Raw genomic sequence first — 15887 nt, 5'->3', positions numbered from 1 at the left:
CCCAAGCCCATATTCACCTGAAACCTTTTCTTGTACTCCTTCCCCTACAACTGCATTCCAGTCGCCCATGACTATTAGATTTTCGTTCCCCTTTACATACTGCATTACCCTTTCAGTATCCTCATACACTTTCTCTATCTGTTCATCTTCAGCTAGCGACGTCGGCATGTATACCTGAACTATCGTTGTCGGTGTTGGTCTGCTGTCGATTCTGATTAGAACAACCCGTTCACTGAACTGTTCACAGTAACACACCCTCTGCCCTACCTTCCTATTCATAACGAATCCTACACCCGATATACCATTTTCTGCTGCTGTTGATATTATCCGATACTCATCTGACCAGAAATCCTTGTCTTCCTTCCACTTCACTTCACTGACCCCTACTATATCTAGATTGAGCCTTTGCATTTCCCTTTTCAGATTTTCTAGTTTCCCTACCACGTTCAAGCTTCTGACATTCCACGCCTCGACTCGTAGAACGTTATCCTATCGTTGATTATTCAGACTTTTTCTCATGGTAACCTCCCCCTTGGCAGTCCCCTCCCGGAGATCCGAATGGGGGACTATTCCGGAATCTTTTGCCAATGGAGAGATCATCATGACACTTCTTCAAATACAGGCCACATGTCCTGTGGATACACGTTACGTGTCTTTAATGCAGTGGTTTCCATTGCCTTCTGCATCCTCATGTCGTTGATCATTGCTGATTCTTCCGCCTTTAGGGGCAATTTCCCACCCCTAGGAGAGGAGAGTGCCCTGAACCTCTATCCGCTGCTCCGCCCTCTTAGACAAGGCCGTTAGCAGAATGAGGCTGACTTCTTATGCCGGAAGTCTTCGGCCGCCAATGCTGATTATTTATCAAAATTTAGGCAGAGGCGGGGATCGAACCCGGGACCGAAGACGTTTTGATTATGAATCAAAGACACTACCCCTAGACCACGGGTACTATAATTGTTGACTAACAAGTTGAATATCAGATCTATTAAGAACGAAGTACAGAGAAGCAGTACACTATATATTTCGTGGCCGTCCTTATTTATCATGTACTGATGTTGTAATTGTGAAAATAATATAAGAATACGAATTGTATCTCACTTCTTATTTATGTGGTGGAGTGAATGAGAAAGAGAAGTTAATTTTCAGCAGTCTTATCTGCAGCCTGAGGGCAACGGCCTTGCCTCAGTGGTTACACCGGTTCCCGTGAGATCTCCGGAGTTAAGCGCTGTTGGGCGTGGTCGGCACTTGGACGGATGACCATACGCGCCGCCATGCGCTGTTGCCATTTTTCGGGGTGCACTCAGCCTCGTGATACCAGTTGAGGAGCTACTCGACCGAATAGTAGCGACTTCGGTCAAGAATACCATTTTACGATCGGGAGAGCGGTGTGCTGACCCCACGCCCCTCCTATCCGCATCCTCCACAGAGGATGACACGACGGTCGGATGGTCCCGGTAGGCCACTCGTGGCCTGAAGACAGAGTGCTTATCTGCAGCCAGTACGGAGGCGAAGTCTGTGCAAAGTAGGAGGATGAAGGCACACAGATTCAGGGCACAGACTATCTGGGCCGTGATTAATAATACTTAACGGCGACCGACTATACAGAAATCAACGTTCATCGTATGTAACAGGAGTGCTGAGGTGACAATTTATTGAAGTGTTTGGTGCGTGAGGAGAAGTATAGCAAACCACCGCGCGCCTCAAGTCAATCTGGAACACAATAGCTGCATCGGAGACAGAAAAATCCGGCAAAATAAGCCAATAATATCCAGTCGAAACTGTTCGCAGTGTACTGTTTCCCTTTTCAGCTTCCAGTATCGAAATCAATAAAAGGGAAATAACAGTTCATATGTGCCAAAAAACAATGTAAATCATGATGAATTATCATCTTCTCCGTTAAAATGGTGGTTGTTGAAATGAACCATTGCTGAAAAATTTCCGAAGAACGTCATCTGTTGAAAGTTCTTTTTTACTACCAAGGGTAGAACATTATCTAAGAAAAAGCTATGTTAGCTAGCGGAGAATGTCAATTTTTCTAGAGTAGAGCATTATACACTATCACATCCTTCCCCAAAATGTCACCTCCTTCCCCAAAATGGTGATTAATGGAGTGGACCATTTCTAAAAAACTTGTATAAAGCTACATTTCCAGCTAACAACGTCAGTTATATTGGTAATATTTGCAGCTATTTCTCCGTAGTTATTAAGTTCAGTTATGCGTTGTGATTTAGATACGTAAAATTCTGTCTTTTACAACTGAAATGAACCGTGTCGTGTGCACTAGGAGGTGCCTCGGAAGCAGAGCCAGAGAGAAAAACAGGTGACACCTGAGGTGTCCCATGCGACGCGCCAGATTCTCCGACGCCGCTACACGCCGAGGCAGCGGCCTGAAGGTGAATGACCCTAGTCAGCTGCACGTTCAGCTGCTCGAGAGCTACCACCAGCTCCTCCTGTATCCGCTCACGGCAGGCATACATCATACCCATCATAGCAAGACTAACTGAGGAAGTGAACTATAAAAGCAGACAATTCTAGATACGCGACTTGCTACCCTCTTGATGTGTCACCAATGGACGCCGATGCGTTAAAGAGCTACGCACCTGGTTGTTCAATGAGCACCTATTGCGGTAAAGACTGAACGAATTTACACTTACAAAAAGGTGAGATGAACCCTATTGAACAGAGGAATACTCACGAAATTTAATAAATATACTACGTGGAAAACACAGAAAAGAATAAACACTTAACTTGCCGCTCTGTAGACATATTCGTATCACAGCCAAGAGCTGGTACCTGACTAAATGCACTCAGCAGAGATGTCTTCCAATTGATATGTCACATTTTAACACTGCTTAGCACATAATATACACTCCTGGAAATTGAAATAAGAACACCGTGAATTCATTGTCCCAGGAAGGGGAAACTTTATTGACACATTCCTGTGGTCAGATACATCACATGATCACACTGACAGAACCACAGGCACATAGACACAGGCAACAGAGCATGCACAATGTCGGCACTAGTACAGTGTATATCCACCTTTCGCAGCAATGCAGGCTGCTATTCTCCCATGGAGACGATCGTAGAGATGCTGGATGTAGTCCTGTGAAACGGCTTGCCATGCCATTTCCACCTGGCGCCTCAGTTGGACCAGCGTTCGTGCTAGACGTGCGGACCGCGTGAGACGACGCTTCATCCAGTCCCAAACATGCTCAATGGGGGACAGATCCGGAGATCTTGCTGGCCAGGGTAGTTGACTTACACCTTCTAGAGCACGTTGGGTGGCACGGGGTACATGCGGACGTGCATTGTCCTGTTGGAACAGCAAGTTCCCTTGCCGGTCTAGGAATGGTAGAACGATGGGTTCGATGACGGTTTGGATGTACCGTGCACTATTCAGTGTCCCCTCGACGATCACCAGTGGTGTACGGCCAGTGTAGGAGATCGCTCCCCACACCATGATGCCGGGTGTTGGCCCTGTGTGCCTCGGTCGTATGCAGTCCTGACTGTGGCGCTCACCTGCACGGCGCCAAACACGCATACGGCCATCATTGGCACCAAGGCAGAAGCGACTCTCATCGCTGAAGACGACACGTCTCCATTCGTCCCTCCATTCACGCCTGTCGCGACGCCACTGGAGGCGGGCTGCACGATGTTGGGGCGTGAGCGGAAGACGGCCTAACGGTGTGCGGGACCGTAGCCCAGCTTCATGGAGACGGTTGCGAATGGTCCTCGCCGATACCCCAGGAGCAACAGTGTCCCTAATTTGCTGGGAAGTGGCGGTGCGGTCCCCTACGGTACTGCGTAGGATCCTACGGTCTTGGCGTGCATCCGTGCGTCGCTGCGGTCCGGTCCCAGGTCGATGGGCACGTGCACCTTCCGCCGACCACTGGCGACAACATCGATGTACTGTGGAGACCTCACGCCCCACGTGTTGAGCAATTCGGCGGTACGTCCACCCGGCCTCCCGCATGCCCACTATACACCCTCGCTCAAAGTCCGTCAACTGCACATACGGTTCACGTCCACGCTGTCGCGGCATGCTACCAGTGTTAAAGACTGCGATGGAGCTCCGTATGCCACGGCAAACTGGCTGACACTGACGGCGGCGGTGCACAAATGCTGCGCAGCTAGCGCCATTCGACGGCCAACACCGCGGTTCCTGGTGTGTCCGCTGTGCCGTGCGTGTGATCATTGCTTGTACAGCCCTCTCGCAGTGTCCGGAGCAAGTATGGTGGGTCTGACACACCGGTGTCAATGTGTTCTTTTTTCCATTTCCAGGAGTGTACATGGACTGAACATCAGTGTCCATCAGGCCCATCCTTATCGTTTTCCACACGACCTTCCATGGGACGAGTGGATATGATGTTTAAGGGTCGATCCCTTTGGCGGACATGATAAATATCCTGTGTCGTCATATGATGCGTTGTTAGAAAGGCGAGACGAACATAACTAAATTCGACGTGAAAATGGATTAGATTGTATAAAGAGGGACTAACGTTCCGTGTCGTCATCAGCGGTGCAAGGAAGGTGGATCAAACGATTCCAGGGGGAGCCCATCTGGCTTTGTGGGCAAGTCCTCCATAGCTTGAGTTGTGCGATCAGGAAGAGGGTCACTGCCCCATCATGGAAATGAAAGAGTCTGAGTCTCCTTCGACTAAGAGGGAGTGTGGGGGATCCTTAATTGTCCTTGAATAGCATGCCAATGGTGACGAATGACCGAGTCGAGAAGCAGGTAGGTGTTGACGAAGTGTGTTCATTGAACAATGTCCATGGCTTGCAACCATTGGTCGACGATGAAAGACTCGATGCGTTGTAGAAGGCGCAGATAGTTAAGGGCCGCTGCGCGGCGTTTGCCGCTACTGAATTCGATGCCTAGCCACTTTACTGTGTCACAAAATTGGAGGAGGTCACACATCCTGCATGGAATTCTGCCCCTACCTTCATAGCAACCGATTTTTTGACATTAAGGACACTTCCTGAGGCCATATCATCTGTATGTATCCAGTCCAGAGTGGTAGAGACATTGTCACCATATCGGAGCACAACCACCAGATGCTCAACATAGGCTGTACATCGAAACGTAACTCCATGGAACATCATGTCCATAGTCTTCTGACGAAGGCCGCACAACAGAGGTTCATGTACCAGTGCATACAGGATTATTGATAACGGGCATCCCTACTACACCAAACGTGCAGTAATAATAGGGTGCGTCAGGAGGCTGTTGATCAGGACTTTGGAGGTCGACCTTTTAAGGAGGCTTATGACCACCGTATACTTGGACCGGACGTTCCCACGTTCGTGCCTACACAGGCCCGACATAGGCCAGACGCGTTAGACATAGCCCTCATAAAGGGCATCACATGCACACTCAACTTAACGGTTGAAAACGATCTGGACTCAGACCACATGCCTGTAATACTGCACATGGAAGAGACACTGCAGGACATCGAACCACGCAGGATGCTTAACTACAAGCGTGCGAATTGGACACTGTTCAAGGAAACGCTTGATAGTCGCATTCCTGACACCCACGAAATTAACAACACACAGCAAATCGATGAGGCTGTGGAGGCTCTCACAACTGCCGTCCAAGACGCAATGACTGACGCCATTCCATTTACAACACCAAGACAACACTCGACGGCCCTGCCCCAGGAAATCCTGGGCCTTATCTCAATGAGGAACCGCCTCAGGAGATACTGGCAGCGTACCAGGCGTCCGTTCTATAAACTGCACGTCAACAGACTCCAGGGCATAATACGGAATAAAATTCAAACATTCAGAAACGAACAATGGGGATAGAAACTCGCTGGGCTGGATACCACACGTCCTGGCGTGTGGCAGCTGGCCAGATACTTCACCAGGGAGAAACATTACATTCCCACGTTACAAGGACCAGACGGCCCAGCCTACTCCGCGACGGAGAAGGCAGAGCTTATGGCCACAACACTTGCAGCGTCTTTCATGCCGAATCTGGTTCCTTCAGACCCAGCATTCACACTTGAAACGGACCAGGAGGTTACACGACTTGTAGCCCAGCCCTCGCGCAACGAAATAAGACGTACTAGCACAAATGAAGTCACATGGGCTACCAAGCACACCAACGCTAGAAAAGCCCCTGGGCCTGATGGCATTCAAAACCGTGTCCTCCAGGAGTTCACGGATAAAGCCGTAGAATACCTCACACACTTAACGAATGCCATCCTGACACACCAACACTTCCCTGACTTTTGGAAGGCGGCCAAGGTCCTGATGTTCAGGAAGCCAGGGAAAGACCACTCCCTCCCACAAAATTACCGACCCATCAGTCTGCTGTGTTCGCTCAGCAAGATTGTTGAGAGAGTAATACTAAAACGTATCACTAGGCATTGCATCGCCAACGACACCCTAAGACTGGAGCAATTCGGCTTTAGGAATCACCACTCGACAACACAACAACTCCTCCGCGTAGTCGAACATATAACACACGGCTACAACATGAACAAAGCCACAGGGGCCGTGTTCCTAGACATCGAAAAGGCTTTCGATCGTCTCTGGCACAACGAACTCATACGCAAACTAAGCGAAGCTGGTTTCCCGGACGGACTCGTACGTCTCATACACTCATATCTCACGAACGGATGTTTCAACACTAACGTGCAGGATAAACAATCAACACAACACGGTATCCAAGCTGGAGTACCCCAAGGGAGCATCCTAGGGCCCATCTTGTTTAACCTGTACATTAACGACTTCCCAGCGACACGAAACACGACGTTAGCCGTCTACGCGGGTGACACAGCCATCTTCGCGCAAGACTGGAAACCGCCGAACATCAACTCACGAATACAGACAGCACTCAGAACAGCTGAGCCTTGGCTGGAGTGATGGCGTATTAAAGTAAACGTCGACAAGTGCGAAGCAGTTCTGTTCACACGCAGACCGAAACTACTGCGCAAACACCAACACTATAGACCGATAACACTACATACACGCCCAATACGTTTCCGAGAGAAAGTCAGATACCTTGGTGTCTGGCTGGACCGGAAACTTACAAGGGGGGACCACATCGAATACGTTGCCAACCGAGCGCACGCGAGGCTCAAACAGCTCTACCCAATGCTCAACAGGGAAAGCACACTGAATAGGAGGGTGTCGAGGTCCTTATAAATGACACTGATTAGACCTCTGATGACGTACGCAGCTCCCATCTGGGGATATGCAGCTCCCACACGACTGCGCCGCCTGCAGATCATACAGAACAAGGTGCTACGAATCATTAGCAAAGCTCCACGCTACACACGCACTGTGGATCTTCACCATGAATACCGCCTTGATACCCTCAAGGAAGTATTCAAGAAACACGCCACACGACTATACAGGAACTCGAGACACTCGAACAATCCTTTCATCCTCACTCTGGGAAACTACGATCACAACCACAGGTGGAAACACAAGCGGCCAAAGACACTGCTAGCTAGGGCATAACCACCTATGGTAAACTAACATACGCAAACAGCAACAAACGTCGGCAAGCCCCTGCATATCAGCAACACTGACTGGCAACTACCAGCTGCTATTAGAGCCGACCAACAGGCCACAGCAGGGACACCGACGAGCTCGCCCACAGACGCACGAACAATCTGCCAACACTCCCTCACACTGTGCCTCCGGTATATGACCTATCGGACACAAGACCGATAACAAACCTAACTGTTGCAGGTTGCAGGACGCTGAACGAGGACTCTGTACCAGCACCCAGCGCCAGCCGCCGAGCAGCACAAACACACAACGTCAAGGTATCGACATGCATGATACCCACTACTGACAAAGCCTATCCTTGCACAACCTATCGCAGGCAGCAAGACAACCGCTACTGCTCTTGCCGCCCGACCTAACTTTCGCAGAGGTTTTTTTCGCTTGGCTCTTGCTTTGGCACTTTTTTTCCTCTGCCCTTCAAACCGCTACCATTCGTCAGATTTCGACCAATCTATCTCCAGATGAGCGCGTATTAATGGTTAATCCTAACCAGACGTACGCAAACATCGCAGTACCCACATCCTGCGACACCTAACTTTAGTGAAAACTAACCCTTATGCAGAGATGGCAGTAGACCTTTTGTGTTGGCCATCATGCCGGTGTGGGCGTGGAGGGGCTCCACCTCTTCTTTTTTTTAAAAAAAAAGACCGTAATGGAGGGGTGCGGATACCCCATGTTCAGGATAATGCGTCAGGTAAGTATGGTCGACTTGGTCGAAGGCTTAGCTAAAGTCCAGGGATGACAGAGCACCTGCTAATTTCTCTGTCTTTGCTAGGGCTATCATTTCAAGATATCTCCATAAAGCAGCTTGGATATTATTTGGCCCTCCTAACGATGCTTGGTCATATGAGATGATGCTAGACAGTATCTGAGGGATTTGTGCTGCCAAGAGGGGGGTGAATATCTTTATATCACAGTTAAGAAGTGTTGGGGGCGAACATAGAGGTATCAGCCATGGTGGGGATTAACGTACCATAGATCTGCTGTGTGACTTCCATCATTTTCAATTGGTCAGGGTCTTGAGCCAAGTAAAGCATGATGTAGTGTTTGTAGAAGGCTGCACTGATGTAACGCTATGCTGAAAACTGCCGCCCATCGTCCGCATCAATAACAGGAATCAAAGCTCCTTGGGGTCATCGGCGTTCTCTGCTAAAGTGATACATGGATTGCCTGTCCACCACAAATCTATCAGGTGTCCATGTGCGAAAGTTTGCACCCTCTAAATGTCGGCGCACTTGTGCCACGATTTTTCCATTGACGCTATTTACCAGTACATATCTGGTGAGGGCGCGACTGAAGTGTAGTCAAGTAAGACATTGTATTAGAAGTCGAGTGACCGCCAGTTCAATGCGGTAGCATAACGACTGTATGCAATCAAGGTATGCCGGATGATCGGTTTGGAACTAGCAGTCCACTACCCAAGCGTTGTGCGATAAGCTCCCATGCAGTGAACGCACGAATGCCGTTCCCAATAGAAAGTTTGCAGTCAGGAGAACTCAAATGAGCAGTGGTAAGTTTCCAAGGACTTCAGCTTCGCCACACCTGCTGGCAACAGAGTGCGACAACGCTTATTTAGGTGATATGGCCACAGCTCTGGATCTCACAGTGTGGTTGTAAGGAGAAAAGAGACATATATCCTGTCATTGTGGCTGAATGAATGGGTGGTGTAATGGGTGAACCCAGGACGACCTCCTATTAGATGGTCCGAAGTATCCACCAGTCTAAAGTCCTGAACAAGAGCCCGTCGTTTGGCACATGAAGAATGTCATGGGAGCTGGTCCTTTCGCACCAGGACGCTGTTAAAGTCACCACCAAGAACGAACAAGTCTACTATGAAAAAGAGGAGCAATGTCTTCAGTAAAAAATTGAACACACACTCAGCGGCATGTGGAACCAGACGGAGCGCACACCTTTAGCACTGTGAGCGCCGTCCCTCTGGCGCTGGGGAGGTAGAACGTATCATCAGCCTGTAGACACTGCTTTAGGGTGAAGCATGTGACATAAATGCCGTATAATGGTGTATGTCAGGGAAGACTACTGTGCTGACCTCTTGATGAAAGGTTATATCGACATCGGGTGTGTTTCATATGTCTGGTAACAACCATAGCTTAGTATGGGTGCATATATTGTTGACATTGATGGTCGCGGTTCTATATACCTGAATTCCACCCCCTCTGTTAAAGGTTTCCATCAGCTACTGAGGTGTGAAGGCAACCTGTGAGCTGTGGTACAACCAACGCTACCTGCGATGGCAATCATTGTCTCTGAGTAGCATTGGGGGCACCCTCATGGTTTTCGTCATTGGCCATCGATATCTTGGCCGCTTTGGTACCGTCCTCCCATGAAGTGTGGGCAGTCAACGGTTGTGGGGATGTATATTCTGTGACAGCGTATTGCCGGGTCTGAGGTGACTCCAGCAGGTTGATGGGTGCAGAAGTTAGCTCGTAGGGTGGTGGCATGGCTGGGAGTAGCATGTGAGGTGCCATAACCTCTAGTTCCGTGGAATGTTGTGTAGCCTTGGCTAACACATTGCTCTTGGTGGCCATAAGAGGTCCATCTTCCATGGTTGATGTTCGCAAGAGACAGTCATCGGAGGGTGTCTGACGTCGCTTTTTATGCTTTGACGGCGTGTATTGCTTGCGGACTTGAGACTTGGAATTGGACTGCGGATGGTGGACTGCCATCGCATCTCTCTCCAAAAGGAGAGAAGAGGCCGGCACAATCTTAGTTTCCGTGTCCATTGTATCAGAAGTTGGGGCCAGTAAAGACTCAGTTGAAAGGCGTCCGGCTGCTGCTCTGCCTCCGGCATGTCATTGTTTAAATCTGCACTTGGTGTGCCGTCGGAACGTAACGTCTTGGAAGAGAGTCCGGCCTTAGTTGCTGGAAGGTACTGGTCCCACTGCTGCAGTGTACGTGAGGGGGAGGGTCGTGGTCGCATGATCTAGCGACTGATTGCCCATTGGGAACTGCATAAGGCGTCGTTGGAGACAATAATGGTTCAAATGGCTCTGAGCACTATGGGACTTAACGTCTGAGGTCATCAGTCCCCTACAACTTAGAACTACTTAAACCTAACTAACTTAAGAACATCACACACATCCATGCCCTAGGCAGGATTCGAACCTGCGACCGTAGCGGTCGCGCGGTTCCAGGCTGTAGCCCCTAGAACCGCTCGGCCACTCCGGCCGGCCGTTGGAGACACTCCGACGTCATGTGACTTCCCTGGTCACATATGGAACACGTGCGTGGCTGTCCGTCAGATATTATTATTGCTCGGCAGCCACCAATGTTGGTATATGACGGTACCTGTTTCGTTAGCTCCATCTTGACTTGCCTGACTCCGTTAAGGTCTGGATAAGTTCTGAACATATTCCAGTTTTCGCCAGCGTGGTCGAGCACTTCCCCGTATGGCTGTAAGGCAGCAACGTCGTCATGTGGCACTTCAAAGGGAAGCTCAAAGACGCACAGAAAACGTAAGCCGAGCGCAGCATGTTCCTAGATGGCTGCCGGTGTCTTTGAACTTGAAGCCGTTGGCATATCTGGACACTACGTCATGACAGATGGAGCGGATTGTCATTTTTACATATAGGACGCTGCTGGTGATTGAAAGGTGGATGCCTACTATGTACTTAGGAACGAGGTAAACTTCTCTGCGAAGGAAGCATTGAATTTCCAAGTCACTGGGCCATGCATAGTCCGATTAAAAACTGAACTTGATCGTGAATTTTCGATACGCGTCAGTCATGGCGCGTCTGTCAACGGTCGTTGCACTAAGCGGCGGCGAAGATGTAAACAGACTGCCCGCTCTCGCGTATACCGCGGAAAGGACGCAAACAAGACGACGTCGCCGCTACCCTGGTGAAGACAGAACTCTTACTGACACAGATGCGCTGACCATTGCGCCATCCCGATAAAGTGACCATCGCGACTGCACAGAATACCCTGGCATACCTCTCGCCAGACCCAAATTTCAAACATATCCTGAAACGTCCCCATAGAAAAATTTATGAATTACTGTGCTGATAAACCTCTTACGTTATTTGCTTTTCAAACAGCTGAGCAGAACTGAACGTACTCAGACATTTCGCTCTTTACCTATTCTGATCAACACTAAACTGACACACAATACTTTTAGCGCAACGCAATCTGACTTTCAATAATCCCTTAAAAGTGTTCAAAAGTCATAATATATATAGCAGTTCATGATATCCATTCTTACAAATGTACTGTTTCTGATGGACACACGTCCAGATCATCCGCTCTCAAAAATCCGCCATCTCACTTCCCCACATCCACCACTGCTGGCGGCTCACCTCCAACTGCGCAACGCTACGCGCTGTTAACACCCAGCTGCCCAACACTACAATAGCCAACAACAATGCAAACTAGCCACAGACTGCACACAGCACAGCCAGTGATTTTCATACAGAGCGCTACGTGGCGTTACCAATAAGAGAACCTAAACAGCCTACTTACATAGCCCCCATGCTCCCCACAATAAATTTTACTAATTGTTTTGGGCAGTGGCCAATACAGATTTGAAAAAATTTTTCATAATCATAATTACAATAACAAAGAAATCAAATGCACACACTTATTGATACAATGTTGGTCAAAAGCTAAAATTTTCTCACAGTCCATAAAAACAGTCCTGATCATTCATCATAATAGTAATTACAGACTAAGTTAAAAAGCAGATTATCTTTCAATAAACAGTTTTACATGTGAAATGTGGTGCAATCCTTTACTCTTCATAGTACGCAGCGTTTCAACTTGAACGCAATTGTCATGTGGTATACGTCGGTAAAGAATACTGGAATTTTTTTCAAGGTTAGCTTATGTTATTTTTCTCAAGCCCAGACGGCGCTCGTGTCTGCCTACGGTGCGAGTCATGGTCTGTTTCTTTGTTGGCGCGCGTCGTTATTAGGATTTGGAGATCTAACTTCTACAAATTCACTTTGTTGAGAGGGCCCTGCCCTGTTTGAATACCGCCAGTTCTGATGCAATTCAGGTCTGTCGTTACGATTATATTGTCTGTCGTCATGTCGGTAGTTTACATAGTTTCTTTCTTGTTGGTTAAGTGGTGGAGAATTTCTCCCTGAATTATCACTGCACGGCGGACCGTTGCGTCTGAAGTTATTCTGTCTCTCGTGATAATAATAGTTCTGGTTGCCATATTGTCTGTTTCTATGATTGTCTCTGTAATGTTCATTACTACGGAAATGCGATCTTTCTCTGTAACTACTATTATTCTGCCAGTGGTTGTCATATGGGTGGCGTCTGTTTTGGTCACGATTTGTGTTGTAGGAATAGCCTTGTTGAGTCCAGTTATTATTTCTTTCATCGCAGAATTGTGACGGATGTGACCTGTAATTTTTGTGTTCCTGTTTTCGCGTTCCGCGATTGTCAGTGTCAATTCATAATTCATGTAAGAGTCCCTGAAAAGCTTCAATGTCGTCTTTGCAACGTCCTGCCAAAATAATATGTCGTAAATGTTCAGGTAATTTGATTAAGCAAATGCTGATGAGTTCTGAGGGGTTTATGGGTTTGACAGGTACTGATTCTTGTGCAACATGTCTTCAAAATATTTCAAAAGACTGGAAAATTCAGATTGTTCGAAATGTTTCATCATTATGATGCTATGTTTTACTTGGTCTTGTGTAGCTTGAGACCAATATGCTGAGTGGAAGGCACTGTGGCAATCGTGAATGACCGATTGCATTCTTACAGCTGGTTCATTCTCTAAATAGCCACATGTAAAGTCTAATCTGTGCTCTAATGACCAGTTTGAGGAAAACCATGAGAGAATTGATGAAGCCACGCTTGTGGATGAATGTCGTTGCCGGAATTCTTTAATGTTTTGAATTTACGTGTAGTAACAAAGAGCTTATAGTCAAAATCATCATGTCGGCGAGTCGCATATCGGTCATTGTTACTTCGTTTCGGCGGTTCCATCTCAAAATTCGGTGTACCTTGCCAATTCCTTTCATAATTTCCGAAGTACCCCATGTTATTATTTTGTGGCTGTTCCGTGTTTCCATGTCCCTCTTCCCGTATTGGAGCACGAGTCTCCTCTGAAATACGTAATTCTTGTATTACCTGTGTCAGCTGATCTTGTACTTCCCGGATTTCTCTTTGGTGCTGCGTATTAATTTGATTCTGATTTTTTTTGAATTTCCTAATTTGTTCACACTCTTCTGTGTCATTAAAGACTAATGGTTTTGTGTCATTCAGATTATCATCTACCTTCGTAGATAAATTATTTAGCTGATCCGAAAGTTCAACTACTTTCTCTGATAATGAACTAATTTCCTCCGTGTATTTTTCTGAACCAAGTTTCAGAGTGTCCATTTGTGTTGAAATCGTATCTAATGTGTCCTTTAAGTTTTCCTGAGTTTTTGCAAGTTGCATAACTGAATCGGTAGATGCAAAAGAGTCAATTTTAGCTTGCTAGGTCTCATGATTTTCATGAACAATAGTTTGCAGTTCTTTTATGGCTGCTTCGTGATTCTGTAATGCATGTTCATGCTGCGAAAAAATAGGTTGAAAATCCTCACAAATTTGTGTTTTAACGTCATTTCAGGCCTTTTGACATTTCGGTTCAATGTTATGTAACTCAGTAGTTAAATCTTCACGTGTTTGTTCAAGCGTGGTGTCTAACTTCCGAAGATTTTGTTCCATTGTGTCTAGCTTTTGAAGGTTTTGCTGTGTTTGTCTCTGGTTTTGTTCCATTGTGTCTCACTTTTGAAGCTTTTGCTGTGTTTGTCTCTGATTTTGTTCCATTTGTTGCATTAATTGCAATAATAATGTATTAGTGTCTGGAATCTGTTTCTCTATGCTTTTTGGGAGTGCATTTTCACCGGCAACATTCACATTTTGACAAGCAGAAAATGTATCTTGACTCATTTGAGAAAACGGTGAGGACCCAAGACCTGAATCTACAGTATTTGCAATATTGTGTTCTGTCATTTCGGATTCATGAGGCGAGCTACTGCCGACCGATCGATCGATAATGCTTCCCTGTTCACTACTTGTTTCACTGTCTACACCGTTATTTGCCGCCTGCTCCATTTCCCTATGCACAATTATCAAATTACTACTTCGAATATCTGTTAATTCATTACACAGTGGTGCTGATAAGTTACGCTCGTCGTCACTATTATTTCTCAGTTTACTTTGGAGCCTAGTGTTACGTTTTTCACACTCCATTATTGTCACAATATTTCACACGATAACACAGAAAAGCACAATTTGAAGAGCAAAAATAAGAGAACACATTAACATAGCACTGAAAATAATACCTAGTTAATTGCAGTGCAGCTACGAAATACTTGGTGCAAATCTACATGCATGCCACAACTGTTTTACTGTACAACAGTGAAAGACTGCAACTACAAAGGAGATTCTCTCTACAATTACGTGCTAGCAATAAACAAAAGCTACATTAATTACGCCAGCTACAAGAAAAAAATCAGAAGATTCCAGTGAGGTATCCTGGCAGGGTCGCGATATGAAACTTCTCCTTAGAAAAATTTATGAATTACTGTACTGATAAACCTCTTACGTTATTTGTTTTTCAAACAGCTGAGCAGAACTGAACGTACTCAGACATTTCGCTCTTTACCCATTCTGATCAACATTAAACTGACACACAATATTTTTAGCGCAACGCAATCTGACTTTCAATAATCCCTTAAAAGTGTTCAAAAGTCATAATATATATAGCAGTTCATGACATCCATTCTTACAAATGTACTGTTTCTGATGGACACACGTCCAGATCATCCGCTCTCAAAAATCCGCCATCTCACTCCCCCACATCCACCACTGCTGGCGGCTCACCTTCAACTGCGCAACGCTACGCGCTGTTAACATCCAGCTGCCCAACACTACAATGGCAGACAATGCAAACTAGCCACAGACTGCACACAGCACAGCCAGTGATTTTCATACAGAGCGCTACGTGGCGTTACCAATAAGAGAACCTAAACAGCCTACTTACAATCCGTACACTTCTAATGTCGTGCCCTGTGCCTATTATCTACGTTACTCGCGGCATTTCTCCGATTCCCGTAAGAGTTCGAACCTTTCTGGTATTACGGGTACGCCCCACACGAGGATATGGTTTCCGCTTCAGACCGTCTCTAAAAATTGCCTACAATCGCAAAACCACTGCTATCGATTCTTAAGATAATGCTAGTTATTGCTAGTTAAGTCTTCTTTATGGCATCCATAAAGAAAACTGCAATGGTCAAACAGCTTCGCCGTAGCTACTCAAACATGAAAATCGATCCGCTTCGGCTGTTGCAACACTGCGCGCACACACACACACACACACACACACACACACACACACACAC

This window comes from Schistocerca piceifrons, chromosome 4 (assembly GCF_021461385.2).
Source record: "Schistocerca piceifrons isolate TAMUIC-IGC-003096 chromosome 4, iqSchPice1.1, whole genome shotgun sequence".
In the NCBI taxonomy this organism is placed as follows: Eukaryota; Metazoa; Arthropoda; class Insecta; order Orthoptera; family Acrididae; genus Schistocerca; species Schistocerca piceifrons.
The sequence above is the reverse complement of the archived record's forward strand: the minus strand, read 5'-3'. Positions refer to the sequence as shown.